This window comes from Megalops cyprinoides, chromosome 6 (genome assembly GCF_013368585.1).
Source record: "Megalops cyprinoides isolate fMegCyp1 chromosome 6, fMegCyp1.pri, whole genome shotgun sequence".
NCBI classification, from domain to species: domain Eukaryota; kingdom Metazoa; phylum Chordata; class Actinopteri; order Elopiformes; family Megalopidae; genus Megalops; species Megalops cyprinoides.
In genome coordinates, this window is record NC_050588.1 from 13,077,316 (window position 1) to 13,100,000 (window position 22,685).

Below are 22,685 nucleotides of genomic sequence, written 5' to 3' on the forward strand. Positions count from 1 at the left end.
TTAACCATTATGCTGACCATCCAAATGGACTTTAATATTCCATGAATGCACTTAGAAATTTAGAAAGTACATGGATTGTGAAAATCAATGAAATGATTCTTGGTTTCCTTTGAATTATCGATCCTTTGTGACTGACCACAACACTGAGGGGAGTCTGACCATTGCATGAACACCACATCGCTCATCAAATCTGGTAGAAAAAAATCAAGACAGAGACACAGCAGCAGGCACCAATGTGCCCCATTCACCAAGGGAACAAAACGTTCCTACCATCTTGCATGATGGGACCTGGGATAAGCCAGTGTGCTGCAGCTCACTGGGGACTTCACTGTCGCCGATCTCTAACATGACAAGACGTTACATTTCAGCAAGATGTTTCAGTTCAAGTCAAACTGACGTTACAGTTCAGCTGAATTAATCCGTGATCTGGGTCACACAAGTCATGAGTCACAATACCTCACCAGAAATGAGATGCTACCGTGCATCATTTTCATCACTGTCTGCCCTCAGGACCATGGCTCCACCCCCACCCCCCCCAAACACACCCCCACACACACACACACACACACACACACACACACACACACACACACACACACACAAAGTAAATATTTACTTCTAGTAATGAAAACTCAAATTGTGAACTATGCAAGTCATTTGCTCATAACAGCATATGCCATTATACAAAATGGAATACATTTAGTAAATGTTCTGATGCCTTATTTCAGCCAGCAATGTAGTGTGTATTTTAAAGCCTGTTTATCTGTCGTTTTCACTTAAGCGATGTTCGTTAAAGAACAATTTGTATCATCTGCAGCTTACATCATCATACCCTAAGGCTTCTGAATCCAGCACCCTGACTCACCACTGACTTGCAACACTGCCTGGCAGCTGATAGACGGATAGGGTATGCATGAGGGAGGTATACCTGCTCCTGGAGTGGGCTGCTTAATGTGGCACCTGGTGACCAGGTTTCTGGGCACTGAGAAGGACATGAGGAGTGGCTTTATGTGCCACAGGTAACGTGATCTCCTGTGTTCCTGTGTACTCCCCTGCTGAAATCCCTCCACTGGCTTCCTGTCGCTGCCAGGATCAGATTCAAGACCCTGACCCTCGCCTTCTCTGCAGTCAACAGGACAGCCCCTGCCTACCTCCAAGAACTCATCCAGCCCTACACACCAGCCCGACCCCTACGCTCAGCAGCAACTGGACGCCTTGCTCCCTGCATGGTCAAGGCAGGAGGTGCTCGTTCTGCCAGACATCGGCGTTTCGCCTACATCGCTCCCCAGTGGTGGAACGAACTCCCGGTCTCGCTACGGACAGCTCCTTCACCCCAGTCCTTCAGACGGGGCCTGAAGACGCACCTCTTCAGACTCTACCTGGACTGACCCAGCACACAATTGCTGCCCCCCCCATCAGTGCTGTCGTAAATTGCTGTGCTTTTTTAAATTGTGCTTTTAAATTTTGTCTCTTGTTGCCACCTTTACCCTGACGCTCATTGTGCCGTTTGAAGTTGTTGAAGTTTGCCGTTCGAAAGTATATCGTACTAGTTGCCCTTTAGGCTGTAATTGTAAAAATCTGATAGTACTGCGTCCTCAAACAGACCTTGCTCTCAGCTGAGAACTGTCTCATTGTGGAACTGTACACATCCTGTCCCCGTACTGTCGCTGTACCTACTGTATGCACTTTTGTAAGTCGCTTTGGATAAAAGCGTCTGCTAAATAAATAAATGTAAATGTGTGAAAGCTGCACATAGGAGAGGGAGAAAGGTAGGCAAGAATAGGGGAGTCTGACTGTTTTACGACCGGATTATAGCAAACAAATGCCACCTGGTTCCTACATATTCTCACAGTTCAGCAGATCTTGTGTGGTGACAGGAGATTGCTGGGGTTCATGACTCAAGTCTCAGTGGTTACACAACCTTTTTTATATTACCTGCTGTATGACAGATAGCACACAACTTTCCCTCTGGTATAATGCTGAAATGGGCACTCATCATTTCTCTCTCCAGCTTTCATCCTTTGGTCTCATCTCATTCCGTGCTTAGGACGAAAGGAACAGCCCTTGGAACACACTACATTTTAACAACGGCTACGGAGCATGGCAGTGACATTGTTGTCGTTAAGTGGGCACGTTTATTCCAGCACAAACATGGCACCAATCTCTTCCGCATCTGCGATACAATTCAGGCACCACTAGAGGGCAGGCATTCTTTAGTAATCTTTACGTTCCGCCAAGACATGTCGCGCTCCATTAGCCACGTAGAGCGAGTTTGTCAATATTGAACCGCAGCGTTGACAAAATGCGCAGCATGCATTGGCCTTGCTACTGAACAGAGACAAATAGCCAGTTTGGATTTTTTTGTGTGGCTACATTGCCGCCAAGTCATAGTGATGGATGTGAATATGTCAGCTAAACCTTAATAAAAATGCATGTTTATGCTGCGCGTTTATAGCGTATTCCTGCACATCGTATTATTGCTATATCACTGCTATACTGTACTTGCATCTAAATGTTGTATTTACCTCACCCAAATGTGTATACTAAATCGTAATACAATAAATAAACCACTGAAAACACAGACGCGAACATTCCGTGTTTTCATTAGAAGAGCTTTTCTAAGTCGTCACAAGCATGACGCAATCTAAACTATGAATGCTTTACTATATTATAAATTAATACCACAAATATGACTTCTCTCGTGATAATTCAAAGTATAGCCGAACATATTAAACTGGAAGGGAATATTGATGAGATTTCCAGACAAGTCAGCACAGAAAATATATATTTTCCCTTGTGCATGAATTTGTAATCAAACACTAGCCCACATTTAAATTCCATTCCACGCAAGGCTTCTTTTCTAGCTTTTGTTCCCAGCACTTCTCTTCCCCTCTCTAAGGAGCACTGTTTTTTCTTTTTCGCTTTAGACAAAATATTACAAGAACCAAGCTGCCGTTTTATCTCATTAGTAAAGGAGGGCGAGTGAACGTAGTACCCAAGTTCATCCATAATATACGTAAAGGAACGTTGTACACCATTTCGTACATTAGTGAAACACTTTATGCGGTCATTGTATTCTGTCCTGCTCTCCCATCTGTCTTGTGTCGCAGCGCTCTCTCACCTTCGTGTCTGTTTCAGCTCAGAAGTGTCTGACGAGCACTACGCATCCCGTGTCACTGTCACAGACGGGGTGTGGAGGACTCCAGTTTCTGACAGGTAATTGTCCTTGCTCTTCTCTACGATGTCTGCAGTGCATTGGATCTGAGGAAAAGGAAAAGACACTTGTCAATTTGTGAACAACAGCAATACTCAATCCAGCTTTGACAGGGGGTTTTCTTTTTAGGAGACCTCCTAACCCCAATTCCATAAAGACAGATACTTAAAGGATATCTATGGCCATCTTCCAGAGGAGGGAAAGAGGCATTTTAGATTACTTTGCCATAAGAAGAGCTTGGAGTAGACCTTAAATTGGATATTTGCTGGAATATATCTCTTGTATATATATATATTAAATATATGCATAAGTAAATGTATATGTTTATCTTCTGTATATTAAAATAAACCCCAGGAAGTGTCACTTAGACTTACTAGGACACACCAAGATGGTGGTCCTGGCAAGGCTAAAGCTTAAATTCATGACATGTCCATCCAAACACTGTCACCAAGGTTAATTTCTCATGGAATTGCCTTAGGAACCCTTTAAAATAGCCTAATCAGTAATCACTACTGTAATTCGTTTAGCCGAGCACTTCTTTCAGGTTGAATCACAGAGTTTATAGCAGCAGTGGCCCATGCCTGATTATTCAAACCCTCAACCCATCTAATCCCTTCATGGCTGCTCCAAGCTGAAATTTAATCAAATTTTATTTGACAAAGTGCTTAGAGGAATTGTCACAGAGCACCTCATAGACTGAATTCCGCATAAACAATTCTCACAGATTAAACAGAGACTGAGGTCAAGTCTCATTTTATGCCTCTTGACCAGGTCTAAGCTCCCAGCAACAGGACCATGCACCCTCTCGGTGCAGCAGATGGACAGCGGGTGATGTCTATCAAGCCCCTTTCAGACTTGAACTGCAACCCCAAACTTATCTAGACATTACCCAGAGGAGCTGTATGCGAGAATGCAAATGTCCGAGTCAGTTGGACTGGACATTAAGCGGATTTTACCCTGCCAGCTCCCAAGTACAAAGTCCGTGTCATGTCCGTTTGAGTCCATGTGTGAATAGAGCCGGTCACTGTCCGGAAGATTCACAGCGAACAAGTGGGCGTGTTGATGTTACATAACAACAAAAACTTACCTTCCTGTTATAGTAAATGTATAATTAACAATAAATTATGTCTACCGGTAGCATCATTTGGATGGCTATGTGTGATATTTTTTTATAAGCTACCCAATAGCTATGTTTGCCTTCTCCTCCTCCATGCCACATTATGTGCCCGTACCACCGAAAGGTAAGACATTGACAAGAAAAAACCTGAAAATACATCAACTCGCGAATACTTTTCGTGAACTCGTCAATACTTTTCACTCATGAGAATGCAAATGGTGTCTAACTGGAAAATACCACGAGGAAATCTGGACGTGTCTACATTCACAATTATTTCACACAACAGTGTAACATACTACAAATGTAATCATTAATGGTTGCATACTGGGTACTACACTGAAAAATAGCATGCAGTATACAGTATTTACTTGTGTAGTACTGTACGCAGTACACAGTATGCAGTATGCGGTTTCGAATACAGCCACTGCGATTTCTGCAGTGTAGTTTTTGTGTCATGTCCTGTCTCCTGCACACTCTACCCAGGCGCCACCCCTTGCCTAAACCAAACGGAGTATTTCCAGTAGGTAAGAACGCGTCTGACACTGACAATCTCATGTTGTGTGCTACATGTGTGAAAGGGCAACTCCGGACAATGTCCGAAGTTCATATGTGAAAACGTCTTCAGTGGGAATATTAAAAGAACAGCTGCATTCTCAGAAATAGTAATAGCACAACTTCCCAGCCCATTACACTGATCCAGTCCTTGTTCCAGGGAGGAGTTGTCTGTAAGTTCTGATCTAAAATCAGTTTTGGTGTTTAGCTTGTAATGGTTACAGTTGAAAACTGTTATTGAGAAATCTGACCCTAGATCAACATTTCTGGCTCAGGTCCATGCACAGTACCTCCAGCACTCTGGTCTCCATGGCAATGTGGGCCTCCACACAGCTGGGCCTGAAACCACGGGTTGTTATCCAAACCAATGACAATTCCCGATAACCAATCACATTGTAAGAAGAGTTCTCTCCAACCAATCACTTATAGGGGGAGAGTTCATTCAGATTGATCAGTGTATAGTAAGAGTTCAGTCCAACCACTCCCATTACATAAAGGGTCCACCGGATCAGCTGTCCTGGAGTGTTTTTGCCCCTGATCACGCAGACTGAAATCAATCTGTCACACAGTTTACATACCTGTCCCCGAACAAGGCATCTAATATGATGTCCATGTATTTCTCTTAGGAAGAGACACAGATACCACCATTAATGAAAGGTATACAGTACAATTCTCAGACTGGGACTCCATTCCACAACCACATAAGCACATATTCATATTCTATAATCAACCAAGCCTGTTTGTTGCAAAATGAGGCAGCAGAGTTCCCTGACCAAAGAATGGCTCATTCACACTACATAAAACGACATTGATAAAAAGTATCACTTTATCCAGATAGCAATCTCCTTGCGCACTGTTATCACAACTATTCTTCATGAACATACAAACATATATACACACACACACACACACACACACACACACGCACACGCAATTCTTGTTAGGATTGCTTGCAGACACTTCTCCAACATTGATTTATAGTATGTTTTCTTTTGAATTAGGAAAGTGTTTGGATCAGTGGGCTGAATCCAGATCTATTCCAGGTGTACTGATGTTTTTTCCCCACTTTTTTTTCTCTCTCTAAATGCTTATTACGCTCTCCAGTTCAAACTGCGGCTGCAGTCTCAGGCCACAGATTAATTTGATTCATCGCCTGAAGTTCAGACCTTCTCCCTGGGCAGGTAGAGAGTAGAGAGGAAGCTGGGCTGCTATATCGAATGTCCTCCAGGTCGAGAGGGAAAGGAGACTTTAAAATCTCTTATGCAACCGCCTCATAACATAGGACGCCACTCACGTTTATGGCCATGTACAGAAAACGCAATGGCCCCTGGTCGCACAAAAGTAACGGACCTAATTCAATTTACATTTCATTTGAGACAATTCGTCCAACCTAAGTATGTTTGGATAATGTTTTGCTTCATACAAACTGAGGACTAGATTCTCAGTTGTAAATTCCACTACTTTTAATACTTCTAAGTATTTTTTCAACATTGCTTTGATGGAACATACACTGTCAATGGTCCAGTAATGATTTGGTAGCTTTTGTTTTTTATAGTACTGACATTTTTACACACACACACACACACACACACACACACACACACACACGTCCCCACTGCAAAGGCCTCTAGTTTTGTCCCTTTCCTTATCTCATTACTTTATCATTGACATTAGTCCAGCCACTCAGTCAAAGTCGGGTGAGCGCTAAAATCTCTAAACAGCATTGCTGATTTCCCAGAGTTCAGCTCTGTTTTAAAATGTTGGAGGACCCATTAATACAACAGAACACTTACATTAAAGCACTTGCGAGAAACACCTTTTACGTAGAGGTAACATTAACAAGACTTGAACCTAAAACCCACTGGTCACAAGGTACAAGCGATGCCCATTGCATCACTCAGATCTCTGTAAAATATCAGGGCAGATTTGTGTGTAACAGAATAAAGAACCATGATCAATGCTTTCAACCCTTGATCACCATTAAATGAGATCAGATCGTGACAAGAGCATCATTAACATTGCAGGGCAAGGATTACATGCTGGTGTGTAAAGTAAGAACTTTGTTTGATGTCGATTGAATCTCGCTCAGTATCAGTCACCTCATTGTCAGGCTGTTTTTATTCTTCTTTTTCTGTGCACAGATATTGTGCATTGCTGAAATACCAAAGTCATTATTTAAATCTAGCTTCAAACAATATTGTCCTCGATTAATGAATTACGCCACGGGGGAAAATGCCTTTAATCCCCCAGCAGGGAAGGTTAAAAAAAGAGTGCCAAAAATCATATTTTGTCAAAAAATACAGCACAATTACAGCTGTCTCAGTCTCTGGTTGATGGTTGCATGCTGAGCTGATTATCTTGCACTTACAAGAGTCTTCCCTGTGAACTCGGTGACTCATCCTCTTATGTGTTAATATTTTCATCCAATCTTATTTTGTTTATGCCACAAACATTCTCAGTAAAGTCTCTCATTTCATCCATCTTTCAGCAGCCTATGTCATTGGACTCTTTTTGTTTTGTTGTTTCTTGCTTATCACAGTTCAACCTGATCCAAAAAAAAAAAAACAGGAGAAGAAGTATCACATGCCCCAGAGCCTGCTGGGTAGACCCCAAATTAGTTCCTTCTCTTACCACAGCTTCCAAAGAGGGCAGAGGGGTCTCTGCAAACTACAGAGGAGACGTCTGAGGCCTCGGAGGACCAAAATAAATTAAAACGGTTTTTCAACATTTTCCTCTTGAAAGGAAAGGGTGAGGGTGGGGGTGGGGGAGTGGGGGCAATAGACTTCTGTGGAGAACCTGTCATTGTGATTTGAAGCCCCGGCTTCGAGTCAAGGTCATGTTGTTGCGTGCAGCTCTCAGGCGGGATTACAGAGTGGGGTTAGCCTTTGTGAGTGCACAGTGGCCCTTACTTTCGCACACACAAAGGGGTGTGCGCATAAAAGTTTATTGTGATGCTGAACCTGACAGGCTGCGTTGTCTAACTGCATTACATTATTGTCATTTATTAGATGCTCTTATCCAGAGTAACTTTACATAGGTAACAATTTTATATGTTATCCATTTATACAGCTGGATATTTACTAAGCAATTCTGGGTTAAGTACCTTGCCCAATGGTACAGCAGTAGTGCCCTAGCAGGGAATTGAACCAACAACCTTTTGGTTGTGAGTCCTGGTCCATACCATTACACCACACTGCTGCATTCTCAGCTCTGCCTAAAAACTTTACCTGGTGCTGGTCATTTCTGGATGTGTCCTCAAAGGTGGAAATGCTTACCAAAAACTTCCTTTCTTTGCGTGCTGTCTAAACAATGTGTTGGAGGGACACCACCCTAGCCAGTCACAGCACTGGCAAGTCAAACACTTGGTGTCTGCTCTCCAGACAGGTGGGGTGCTGAGCAGCGAATGAACAAATGCCTTTTTTTTTTTTTTATCCTGCGCATCTAAATGTGACATGCTACAGATTGCGGATTTTCAAGATGATTAGCGCTACATGGGAACCATTATAAGTTAAGTAAACAGTGATTATATCGGTGTGCATTCTCAAGATAATGGCTGGCACCGCTGCTGCAGAGAAACAGAGAGCACCTGTGGCTTTTTGTGTGATTGTTCTGGCTTCATTTGCCTCCCTTTGTTGTCATTACACACTCAGTGTAATTGGACGGTTTGCTGAGAAGGCATTGGTCCTGTTATGGCAGCCTCCATCCTGTCCACAGCAAGACTATAGATGTTATTTTCATATTTTATAAGCCACTCTTTAATTATGGGTAGTTTTGTACTTATTCTCAAAATTGTCCCTGGCTGTTTTAATCATAACCATGTTTTAAAATCAGCCCCATGCAGAAGAAAGCAGTGAGTAAACTGGGGCACCGTGCTAACAAAACAAGCACGGAACCTAGGGGAAACAAGGGGAACCTATCCACCAAACAGTCCTAAATAATTGTGCCCCTGCAGCAGGAACAGCAGTGTTCCGGAGTGTCAGATTAGAGCGTACAAATGCCTTAGATCATGATCATTGTAAACCTCCGATCATCGTTCGTTGCTTTGTGGGTCCCAGCCCCGAGCCCCACCAGCTGAAAACAGAGCTCGCCTCCAACTTTCTGGGTTTAGAGTCACGTCGCATGAAGTGGCAGGTGCGTGGGACCCGTGACCTTCTGTGCTTCAAACACAAATGCCGCTCCTCTACAAAAGAGGGCATCTCAGGACAGGCCTTTTGATGAAATGTCACAGAATTCATCGCCACGAAAAGAAAGCACAGAAGAGCAGAGGCAGTAATGGTGGCATGGCGTTGCTGTTGTCACTCAAGGCTGAACTGCAGTGCGGGCGAGAGGAAGCAAAACAACATACCACATAGTGGCAATAGCCATGGAGATCTGCATGCATCCTGGCTTTGTCTCATGCTGTGGAAACTCCTTCCCCCCTGCCTCTGTGATGTGGTGGGAGTACATTTCACAATACAGTAGGATTCTCAAGAGGGCGGTTTAAGGCCTATTTTTTCAGCAGAGGTGAGGGTGGTTGGGGGTTTGGGTGAGTGGTCAGATTGACAGAGTGTGGAGGTGGTCATATTTTGATGTTGGCAGTTATGTAACTTTAATGGGTAATTAAAGTTATATTTGGAGGTTCATCATCTCCTGATCACAAGATAATTATCATAGGATTTTGATATTACAAAGTTGGCTTGCGATCATGAGATGCATTACTCAATTTCATTTAATACGTCAATATCAAAAATCCTGAGTTATGGATCTTATGATCTTGAGAGAAATACCTCTTGATATTGAAATCCTGAGATAACGATCTTGCAGTCTCAATCCCAAAATCTGAGTTTGTGCTGGACTTAATGAGGCATTACACAGTCAAAATAAAAATATATGACCGTACATAAGCTATATTAGATGAACATTATTGTAACATTATCATACATGGGATTGGATTCTGTGTGTTTTTCTTTTCTACAGATCTTGTGGTTTTTACAAATGTGTCTCACAGTCAGTTATTTTTTGTTTGGTGATTCACAAATTGCCACTCTATCAAAGAGCAGGAAGGTCATGCTCATAACAAACACTCAACGCACTCAGTTCTGACTGGCTCAAATGCCTCACAAAGACCATAGTTAATTAGATTAATTGTGGGGACACCTCAGCCCTCTAGACTGGAGAACACTCCAAACAAGAAATAGCCTCACAAACTGACAAATTGGTGGAAAAACTGCAGTCTTTGTTAAAAAAAGTTTTATAAAAATAAATTAACTTTTATAAAATGTAAAATTTGTTTGTGTGTATGAGAAGAAGGAGGGAGCTTGAGTTATGTAAAGGCTGCATTTAATAAGCTGTCACTGAATTCATCAATACTACACGTACAGTGGGTCAAAAACACAGACAAGCATATTGACTGATGGACTTAGAGGTTCAATTTCAATGATTACAATAAATGTTACCATAAAATATGTATTAGCCATCGCTCTCATTCTTCCTGTCAGTATTCATGGGGATAAAGATTAGAAACAATAAAATAATATGTGAAAAATCCTGCTACATCCTATACGTGACCATCCAGTAAATCAAGAGGAATAATTGCCATGTGACACCATTGACAGTATCTTGATGCATTCTGTTTGCAGTCCAATGCATAAGCAGGCTTTCATGTGCAAAGAATAAGACAGAGAATGATCATTTCTCCTGCTCTCTCTGTTCTGTCTCCAGGGGAGGTTTAAAGCACATATCGATTGTGTTGGCACATTTGATTGTTTCCTTGAATATTTCTATAATTGTTATTTTCTAATTTTAGGCAAAAATCCCAAAACGCATCTTCAGACATGGTCAGAAAATCACAGACAAAGCCAGAGTGCAGTACGGAGGCAATAAATGACAGGTTTTAAATGACAAATGCAAGCCTAACTCTTATTCAGGAATAAAAACATATTCCTAGGACATATTTATCTCTCTTGTCAGCTCCCATCTCTTCTCACTTTACTTTCATCTCACCTGTCAAACACCTAAGAGCTGCAATCTGACGCTACCAAATCTCCCACCATCAAAAGTGACGTTTAATTTACAAAACTATCCACTGGGCCAGTTTTATGACAACAATGTGACAGTGTGGCATTGGGCTAAAGGAAACAGGCTTGAAACTAGAAGGGTGTGGGATCAAATACTTGATGGAACACTGCTGTCATACCCTTGAGCAAGGTTCACGTTTTGGCCTCAGTAAATACAAGCACATTACATTATTGGCATTTAGCAGACGCTCTTATCCAGAACGACTTATATAGGTTACTTTTTTTTTTTTTTTACATGTTATACAGGTGGACATTAATTAAGGTAATTCTGGGTTAAGCACCTTTCCCAAGGGTGCAGCAGCAGTGCCACAGCAGGGAATGGAACCGGCAACCTTTCAGTTACGAGTCCTGCTCCTTACAACTATGCTACACTGCTGCCTCATGGCACAAGTACAGTAGATAAAAATGTAAGGTAGGTAAAAATGTAAGATACAATGAATTAGGATGTCTGCTAAGCAAATGAACGGCATAATTCTCAGGACTTCGGCACCCCCTCAGGTTGTACACGCAGGCCCTCTCTGAGCTGTAAACTGCACTTGGCATTTGATTGATGGCAGTGTGTCTGAATTTGCGGCTATCGCTGGAAATGGAGCCGCGTATGACACATCGAATTATGCAAAAAACCCATACATCCTGTAAATGTGCCGGAGTGAAAATCGGTGTATTCCTGCAGAAGGTGTGCAATCACGTGCTTCACACAACTATCAGATTTGTCACACAATAAATGCATAATCAAACAATCAGGCTAACAACTCGCAGCCTTGTTACACATCTGTAGTTGAGGCTGAATATGCCGGAGGGTGTTACCTTTGGCACAGCGCTGTTGACAGAGACAGTATTGACAAAGCTCAGTGCAGACTGCAGGGTGGTGGGGTGGCAGTAATATTGATGAGAGGGCCACCGGCCCCAGCCAACCTGTTGTTTCTGTTCAGAAAAGCTGCGCTTCTTCAAAACACAATAAATAATAAACATATTGATCATATTGTTATTAATAAATAAGCCATAGGCAATAATACATTATTTCCTGTGAGTATCGGGAACAAAAAAATATTTCTGTTATTAGAAGCCCTCCCCCCTCCCACGAGGATCCATCTCAGGAATTTATTTTGTCTGCAATTTGGAAGATTTAGACAGAGCGCAGGTAGACATACAGTACACAGAGCAGACTAGTGTACAGTGTTAAAACCCACTTCGTTCTGTTTTTATTGAGTATTTTTAACTGTAGGTTTAGGCATAACTGTCTATACCAGGTCTGCTGTGCTGTGCTGGTGCATGATCCATAAGAAGCCTGCTCCTGCATATTAATGAACTGGGTGGGCCTCATGTGAAACGCATATCTAGACATTAAGGTTGAAAAAAGAAAATACACATTTGAAACTAGTGTGGTCAAGTTTATCTTCTCTTCCATTTGACACTGGAAGGCAACCGTGTGACATGCATTCACAACAAGAAATATGTGACAGTGGTTGCCCCTAGCAACCGCTCAAGGGGGTCATTTGACGGTTAGCGAATGTTAGAGCATTGCAGATGATTTGAACATATAGGATGCAGTGATTAATTTCACATTCTGCATTCTGATTCTGCGGATGTATTTTTGTTTTTCGCTCAGTTGCCATTTGAGACATGGGGACTGGCCTTCTTTCACCTCCCTTCTTTCACACATGCATGTGTCTCCACCCTGTGGCAGCACCACCCTAACAATGCTACTAAGCAGTAGTTCAAACTGGAAAACAATTTGCTGTTGCACATGGCAGAGGAAAGCCATCACTTTCCAAAGATTTGCCTCTCATGACCCATTAACAGTTTTAGCACTGGCCTTCACACCCAACACATTAAGCTCTGCTCCAATCCATAATCAATGCAGCTAATGTTTGGCTGCTGTTCACTTTAGGGACGGCTTATCAAACAGGCCCTGAAGGTTTACTTGGCTACAGTCATGCTTACAATACACACTGCAAGGATAAGTACCATCATTTCGGTCAATATTTTAGCCATTACATTTATCTGTATCGTTTGTTCTATAATATTGCAGTCACTATGGTTACTTTCATTGTTACTGTGGCTGCCAGGCGTGGCAGAAAAGTAGAGTGCAGCTGTGTAGTAAGCAATCATTGGGAGCGTGTCAGTGTGCTGTCTGCGAAGGAGATGTGGAGGGGGCGACAGGAAGCACCCAAACCTCAAGCCACCCCAGTTAACCCTTTTATATCAGTGCAGAACTCCCCAAATCGTCTTGACACATCCTCTCCACCTACATCACTTTATCCCACCTCAGTGCCGTCCTCTTCATTGTCCTCTGTTTTTTGGGATTTGTTTATCTTGATGTATTTTTCATCCCTTTCTCCTTTTTATGTATTGTATATGTCACCATAAAATAAAATAAAACTTGAGAGAGAGAGACAGAGAGACAGAGAGAGAGACATATTGAAGAGGGAAGCATTGCGTCAATCTCTCCTGATTTAGCATTTAGATGACAGCCCCTCTAGATGGATGATGTTGAGACAGGGATCTACGCGGAGCTCCCTCTCACCCGACACTGTACGCCGGCTAATCTGGCGAATGGCACTATACCCGATAAATGTTTGTGAAGCTGTCTCCTCTGGGCCCGTAGCAATCCTCACATTGATTTCTTAACCTCTATTTTTTTTCCTCTCATTTTCCTCCGTCTCTTTCTTTTTGCCTCTCTTTCTTTCCAAAATACATTTTTATCTTTACCTCCCGCTTTTCGAGCGATTCTGAGCACCCCGCTTGGTTTGTGAGCGGCGGAGAGAGGGTGCGGAGGACCGTGACCCTGACCTGTCGTCTCACATTTCCTCCCCTTCGATCCTGGACCGGGGCAGCGTACTAATGCACTCTCACAGATACACCTTTCCCGGCGATTTCCGCTGTCTTGCAGCGGGTGCCAAATAGAAAGTTTTCACCACAGGCGAAATAAATCAATTCATGCAGGAATGAAAAAAATAAATGGAAATAGAGTGGGGACATTATTATTTATTTTGTGAGAAAGAATATTGCAGTTGCCTCGGGCTTACCGTGAATCCTCACTTTCAGCAGAGAGAGAGAATGAGAGGGAGTGAGAGAATGAGAAAGGGAGGGAGAGAGAGAGAGAGAGAGAGAGAGAAAGAGAGAGAGAGAGAATGGAATCTGAGAATCTAATAGCGTAATGATTTAACCCAGATTGTCTCAATAATTTAGCCCCAATGTGCAATGTGCTTTTATCTAACCACTACATCCAAGCACATGTCCAGCGTAGATCTGCAGATGTAGACAGCTGAGCCGTTGCGTCTCCCCCCCCAGCTCCGTTCCTATTTTCGGGCCTGACGTTGGAAAAGGCATGCCTTTAGGCGGTGTGGAGTTCGTAGGGAAGTGCTTTGAAGGCCGACAGAGTCTCAGCTGTAGCTCAGAGATCCCTCTACTCTTGACTTCACACTCACACTTCAACCTGTCAGAAATACAAGGGCAGACTGCCGGACATTTGTAAGTGCGGTATGGTGTTTTCCAACTTTAGTTTTTCAAGCTGTTGCTTTCTCATCTTTAATTGGAAGTGGTTGTATTTTCGTCTTTTGACAACTTCTGGACAAAGCTTTTGGGATAATAGTTTATATCTGGCGCCCTGTTGGATACCTCTGAAAACCAGCTTGGGACACGCACTGGTGCAGCACAAGAAGATAGCAGAGACCTCAGACACATTTAAAGTGTTACTGTTCCCATGTTCCCATCATGTAAGACATTCTCTGGTAATATCAAGACTATTGCATCTCCTCCTGCTTTTACACGTATTGTACTGTTTTGTATGTGTTACATTTGTATACATACACACATACACACACACACACACACACACACACACACACACACACACACACACACCAATCACAGACATAGGTATCTTTCTGTCTGACTCTTGAACCAGTGATGCTCAAGGCTCACTCTGCTGGTATAACTCCTATTCCTTGCCCTTTATTCTGACTGACTCAGCCAATGAGAGCCAAGACCTCCACCTTGAAGAGCTTTGTGGTCACCTTGGTAACACAGCAGAGGCTGCAGTCTCCTTCAGGAATTAAAGAGAAAGCACCTTCATGCCCACATCGGGCCAGCCCTTCATAATAACAGGGACCTCGCATTGTGCAAGTACATGTCAGACCTGAAAAGGGCTTTGAAACAACCCCACTGTCCTGAAGAAATGGATTCCTCCTGCTGCCTTTCAGAATGAGCACAAGTGCTCCCCCTCACCCGGAATCAAAGGAGAGAGGGGGGGACAGTGACCGACAAGGGCAAAATATAGCATATATGGGCCAGAAACAAAAAAAAAAAAAAAACATTCAAACCAAATGAAGGATTTTTATGCATTCTTCTTTGACTGGGCAAATCTGTTAACATTTTCCTTTAGATTCAGAAGTACCTGAATCACTGCAGCATGTATTCAGCCATGTAAATGGATAAAATTGTAAAGCAGGAGGTAGGTTACACTAGACAAGTGTAGTAAATGAGAGTTCTCAGAACAGCAGTTCAACATGCCCTGGAAATGTACAGATCCTGTAGACTGAAGTGTTCAAACTTCATAACTCCACTCCATAACATAATAAGATATGTTCACACAACATATCTTCATTCTTATGTTTCTAAATCTCTATATTATCTCTCCAGTGGTGTTTTAAACAGTCGGCTGACTTTTATTACAGTTTTTGTCTACTAATGACACACTTCTTAAAACAATACTTGTGTGCTTCCATTGTGCTGCAAATTTTCTCTAAACGCCTCATTTGAAGCCTGAAATTTACCTGCCTCTTATACCTTTCTAATAATCCTCATGATTTTCCTCCAATTAATCCTAAATTTTACTGCTTTCTCCGCTAGTGCTCTGATCTAAATTCTGATTCAATTTCAAAAGCGGAGCTAACATTCTTAATTTAACTCATATGGGTCATTTTTTATGCCAGTCTTTTTTTGAATACTTTATTTATCACAAACGATCAACATACCGCGTGCTGTCAGTCACCCGGCACACAGGCTCTGTGGCCTGCCGATAGTGATGATGATACAAATCTGTGCAGAATGTTTCTTTTCGGAGGCCCCAAGACAGGCTGGGAAAAAAAAAACCCATAATGCAGTACAACAAAGCCTGCCGCATTAGCAAGCGCCAGGCGTTGAGAGAGAGCCAGCAGACTGACAGGATCTGTGAGATCCGCCGAGCCTTTGTTTCTCAGATGTTTGGAAGCCTGCCATTGCTGACCGACTGCGCCACACCGGGCCTGTGGATGAAGTGTCCGCTCTGTTCCTTTTTTTTCGGAGAGTGGGGGGGCAGTGCTGACCCTGAAAGTTTGGCAGAACCTGCCAGCCAGAGGAGAGGGATGTACGAGGCTGTTACCTCCCTCTGCTGCTTGTGGAAGCACAACTGGGAGGACGGTCTCTCCTCAATCAATTAAATAAACTGAGAATACCATTTCTGCCATGGTCACAGGCTGCAGAACAGAGCTAAGTGTATTATGAGTTAATGTACAACAGGCCACATTTGGAAGAGGTCCCGGGTGGCTTGGGTGACAAGGGACACAGGAGGTTGTCCTCCAGGGGCTTCTCCTGTCCTTTAAACTCTGAACCCTTGTACCCTCTGTTAATGGGACTGAGCTTTTGCATCAATAAGCCGTTCATTTCAGAATGGAAAAAAAGATTTTGGAGCAGTTGTTTTACAGTGTGTTAGGAGGAGCAGGGTGAATCCAAAACACAGAGATGACTCAGACACAAAGGTTGGTTCTGAGAAAAGCAAAGAGTTTCTTCTACTGAAGGCTCGAGAAGCAAAAACAGTCTTGGCACAAGAGTGCATACAAAAAGCATGGCAACGCAGGACTGAGCAACTGCACAGGGAAAGGGCAGGGCTTCAATGACAGAAAACATGTGACAACAATAACTAATCAGCACAGGTGTAACACCTCAACTAAATGAGACATGGAACAAACAGAAAGTGAGGCCATCTGGTGGTTGTCCCAGGAAGCAGCAGCCGGGATGTTCTGAGAACACCTGTTGGTTATTCCAGGAAGCAGCAGCAGCTGAAACCCTGACACAATGTTGTAATGCTGTTTTATACCATTATTCATTGCTGCTTTACCATACAGTGCCATCATGTGTATCATTCCTTCTGATCTGCATCATTTGTTCTCATTATTACTGATACCAATTACATCATCAATAAATAAATCATAAGCTGAACATAAGTGTATCCATTCAATTTAAACAAGCAACAGGCTAACAACACTCCCAGACCACTATTCCTTGTGTTGTGTCATACAAAGCCAACTTTGACGATTCCATTGTGAAACACACAGCATGAAATGAAAAGGTGATTAACTGATGGATGATATTACATATAAAATGCTGAGGGTGTGTTCATAATGTTCGTGAACAGTGCATATCATTTGCATGTTATTATAAATACATGTATGCTTTTCACTTCTGCTGTATTATAATCAAACTAATGTGACGTAGATTTTTTTTCTTCTTGGGGTTCACATAAAAAGTTATGAGGCCTTTTTCTTAGTCATTCAGATCTCATACCTTGAGACCTCAGATTATTGATAAATCAATGAGTCCATAAAATTTTATATGAAGACCTGTGACAGCCCCAGCTAAGTTGATTAATATCAAATTAGCCTCTAGACTATGGAAATGTCCACTCAGAAAACTGGCAACGGACTTTAATAGAATATGGGAGGAAAAATGAAAGATAGGGCAGTCTTAAAGGTATAATCGATGTCAACAATAATTTCAGGAATGGTGCGTATAATTCATTCAGATTCAAACTTTTTGGTTTTCTTTTTTCATTCTAATTAGAAACGTTTTCTGCAGGGTTCTGCTAATTGGGTTTTAAAATATTTTATGATAACCGGAGACCTGAGGGATTTGTTAAATGTAGTCAGCCTGGGGTGCTGTTCTCCAGAACAGATGTTTAATTATTAAGAGAGCATACATATTACTTTGCATTGTTCTGAGACAGAGACCTTAGACGTAGACAGGGGTTCGCTGACCACTACCAGTCTACACCTGCTTTATTGACACAGAATTATATATGTAATAGATTATGTCTATCAAAGCAGGTGTATTCACTTGGGAATTAAGACTGTGAGAGGCGAAGCGTTCGCGTAATCATGCCTACTGCTAAACGTGCTCTGGAGTGATTGCATTAACAGATTTCACAGTCTGAGAGTGAGGGTCATCAACCAGTTACTTTTTGGCGGTGGTCCAAACCACTGTAACGCAGGAACAATTTACTGAGGCATTTCATTGCAGATACATCAGAAGCCTGACGCTAGTAATTCTTGACATCTGGTCTCCCCATTAATAATACTAAAGCGGGGGCTGCCCGGGGGAGCCGGGGAGCGCGGCGGTGAGGAACGGCACCCCATGAATTCCAAATGTGGCGGCATTAAGCTCTTTATCGATCTACAACTGTGGCACCGCGTTTATGCACGCGCGTGGCCCGCTCCAGCCGGGGTCATAGCTCAAGTTTGAAATTATGCACAGGGCAGACCCTGTCCCCCATCCTGCGGGAGGAGGGGGGGGGGGTTATGTTTATTTTAGAGATGGCCACATTCTTTGGAATGGGGTAGTAATGGACGTTGGGTTGGTTGTGAGATCTTTGGTATTATGCTGTCCCTTGCTTCCTCAGCTCGGCCTCCTCAGGCAAGGCCTCTTGGGTGGACCAGTCTGACTGCCTAAACCCCTGCCTCTACAGTAATCAGCCCCCCAGTAGGCTGCAGGAGGCTAAGTGAAGGTTGTGTTCCAGCAGACACCTATGAACAGTAAAACAATCCCATTGTAAAGAGTATCATACTCAAATCTGATTGATTGATTGATTGATTGATTGAGAGATTGACTGATTGATTGATTGATTGATTGATTGATAGCACACCTAATGACACAATGTCCACTTTATTTTCTGCTGCACAGTCCCCCCCCAACACCACACACACACACACACACACACACACACACACACACACTATCAATGGTGGTTGATGTGGAAGGCCATTTGTGAGCAGCTTTCCCCTAAGCTGGTTGCTAGGTTACTGATATTGAGGAGGCCTGGAGCTAGCGGTTGCAGGGTGTGGGCCTCCTGCTTGATCGCTGGAGTCGAGCTGTTGAGCCTGAGGGCCCGGTCTCTGGAGGAGCAGTGCTGGGTATTCTTATTGGTGGATGCCAAGTCTCCATGGAGCCCTATTCTTTGTGGTCCTCAGGCCGCCTCTGGTGCCTCAGCTCTGAACTGGCTGCTGATGAGAAAAATGTATAGGTGCAGAGACCATGACATGTCAGTGATAGTAATGAGGAAAAGTAGAGTAAAAATATCTAGTAACATAGACAAGAGGGCATAAAGTCAGAGAAGACCATGTTAATGACATGAACCATGTGATACTGTGTCAAGGCTCAGGCAAGGACTCAGGCGCGGACCACGGGAGCTTGACATACTGGCTCTCCCAACACTTGTTGAAAAGAAGACTCATATGAAACAAGTTATAGTTCAGTATGTGTGACTCTGTCTGGCAATTTAGGACCCAAAGGTACCTTGCTAACCTCAAAAATCAATAAAAGTTTGTCCTCCAAAACTCACTTCTCTTCAGCTTGTTTTGACTGAGGCCTATATTTTACCCATAGGTTACTGCACCACAGAGAGCGAAGAGATGGGTGAATGCATGTCCCTTCACTGTGCAGATATGCACATGTGTGGACCAGCGATAGAACACTTGGTAGAACAACTAAATTACTACTTTGAACATGTTCTCTCTGCTCACATATCGCAAATTAGTTGGTTTTCCTTACTGGCCCCACAGTAATGGAATGAGCAACCCAGAACTGTCAGAACTCAAGAAATACTCATTCAATCAATCAATAAACCCAATTTTACACGATCTGTTGTATAAATATAATTGAAACAAAGAGTATGTACATATGAATTGATCAGAAACAAAACACGTGTTTTGTTCCGCTTGTTTGGATTCGGCAACATGGGAACCCATTCTTAGCTCTGACCATGAAAGTTTTGAAAGCGTAGCTCTGATTGCATAAATTACTTCAAAGTCTTCTGCATAAGGCATGCATTATAAAAGGAAGAAAATAAAATTAGTCTGAGGCGTGGGCTTCAATAATTAATGGGCTTGCATCTGTGGGATCAGATCTTTTCCTAAAACTCAGGAAGGAGCAAAATCGACCTGACATGTTTATTTTCACAGAACGGCTCGATTTGTTCTGCACACAGAGACGACATGATTTATGCACGACACCCAGACAACTACCTGCCATTGAAGCCGGCCCTGCTCTTTACCTTCGGTGTTTTCCTGCTTACCCGACAAATGAAGCAAAGGTCCTGTCTAATGTACCTTTTGATCTCTAAATGCATTTCTGACGACAGTCGGAGAGAGAGACAACCCGCTGGAGATGGCTTTAAACTGCCTCGCATCAATTATTCATGAGGCTCCGCAGCGAGCGCCGCTGCTTGTTTGGAGAACGTGAAATTACACATCTACCTGCATCAGTAATTGTGATGATTATCGTCAGCAGACATATGGCCAGGCTTTGTTTGCTTCGCGAACCGCGGTATTAGCGCTTAATGTCATCAGGGACGCTGTGCTTCCGACATTAGCCGAACCAGTCACCGCTGCCCCACTTGTCTATGCGGGTGCTGTGTTAGCCACGCTACCATGGGACTTAATGGCAAAGTAGTGAGTGGTAATGTATATTTTTTTAAATAAACAGAAAGACTTTGAGATTATTTTTTGACATGTTTGGCATATTATTTGTTTTGTATACCCGTAGGCGACTGAAAAAAAGTTGGTGTTAGAATGTGGAATAGCATGACTGCCATGAAAGCTGCCACGGTAGATGAAAGCGGTTGACACTGCTGAGCGCTTTTGCTTAGCTAACTGGTGAGCAGAAGATGGAGGAACACTGCTGCAAAGTATTGCAAGGTTTTTAAATTGTCACTAGAAATGTCAAAAATATCTACCAAATAAAATAGAAAAGCCCTGATAATGTCTGAGCTTTACATGCCTACTTGTGCACAGAGCCTCGTCATTCTCTGTCGCGTGTCGGATATTCCACCTGAAATTTCTCCGTGGGTGGCATGTCACTGAAACACACTGTGAAGTTCGAGCTGAGAATCACCAACCAAATTTTTGTCTCATACATGGAAGTTGCATCACTCCTGTTACTTTTTTAAACAAAAATATAGAAGGGTTATTCTCTGGCCCACTGATTCTCAATCCTGCTCCTGGGGCCCCCCTGCTCTGCACGTTTTCCATCTTTCCCTGCTCTACCTACCTGACTGAACTCATCAGTGGCACTTTTGATTAGCTGAGCACACCTGATTTAATCAAGAGCATGTTAGTCATTTCAATCAGGTGTGTTTGGAGCAAAGATAGATAGAAGATATGCAGGACAGGGGGGCTCCAGGAGTAGGATTGAGAAACGCTGCAAGTCTGGACAATACGCAGTTGCTGAGACTCAACAGACTTTCGTGGGGAGCTGTGTCATCTGTGGTCACCGCTGCGAATTCCACAACCTCATCCAAGCACTGTATGTATCTGTGTTGGCGCTGCTTATTAATAGATCACGCGGCTGTCGTTTTAAAGGCTGTGGGCTTGAGGGGCTTTCACCCTCGGCTCTGTCTGTGATTCGATTAAGCTGATTGCTGTGGCGCGTCGTGTCACTCAGCTGCTGTGGTCCGTCACGCTGTATACAAACATTCCTTCTGCCAGCGCGGCTCAGGCCACCACGCTGGCGTCCCTCCACGTGGGATGCAACATCGCCCCCCTAAAATGTCAGCCACGTCAAGTTCAATTGCGCTGGTGGTGTGTCAAGCAGCACTTAGTTAATTGGAAAAGAAAAAAAAATGTGAATATGCCCAGTGTCATTAGCTATCAGGCTGTGACATGGAGCGGAGATGCAATGACTGGAAGATCTATCCCTGTTTGCTGTTGCGCTGTCAAACCCACATCACTGTGTATCCCATTGTACGGGCCCAGTGTACAGGTGACCAGCTGTGCTGCATATCCGTATACAATTGTATCTACCGTGCTCCCATTCTGGTGGCTGGTTACTCTCCTTAGAAGCCGCTGCTTGCCACTCTAAATGCAAGTGCTGTGCGCGAAACCCACGGAGTCTCTAATTGTGCGGTAAATCTCGTGTGGGCCCGTGATGAATGCGCGGCACAATCAAGAACAAACATTGCCGTTTCATCTCCGCTGCACCTGATCACATTGGTCAACATGCACAGTAATATTTGCATTTCTTTTTTCTTAAACGACTGTAGTTTGTTGTACAGTCTGGGAGCTGTGTTAAATTTCTGCGTGCACTGTAAGGCACGGCAGTCTGGAATATAATAATGCAAGGATCTTTAAGCCCACAGGTCTGCTCAGATGAAACACAGTAGCATGGCTCTTTTAAGCTGCCTTGACTGCTCCAATAGAAATTTCAATATTTCAGTAGAATATATGTATATCTCTTTTTTCCTCTTCTCTATATATGAAATGTATAGAAATAAAATAGATAACTCTCTCAATTTTAAAAAAAAACTCTAGCTTTCTCATCCCCTGATAATTTCTCTTCACACAGCATGTGGAATGTCCAGCTCCTTGTGTGAAAGAAGCCTGAGCAGAAATAGGCTATTAGAGAGTGTGTTTCAGAAAACAATTTTGACAAATGGTGCCATTTCCAGGAAATGACACGATTGTGCACAGGGACAAGTGCTGTAAAAAAAAGGAGA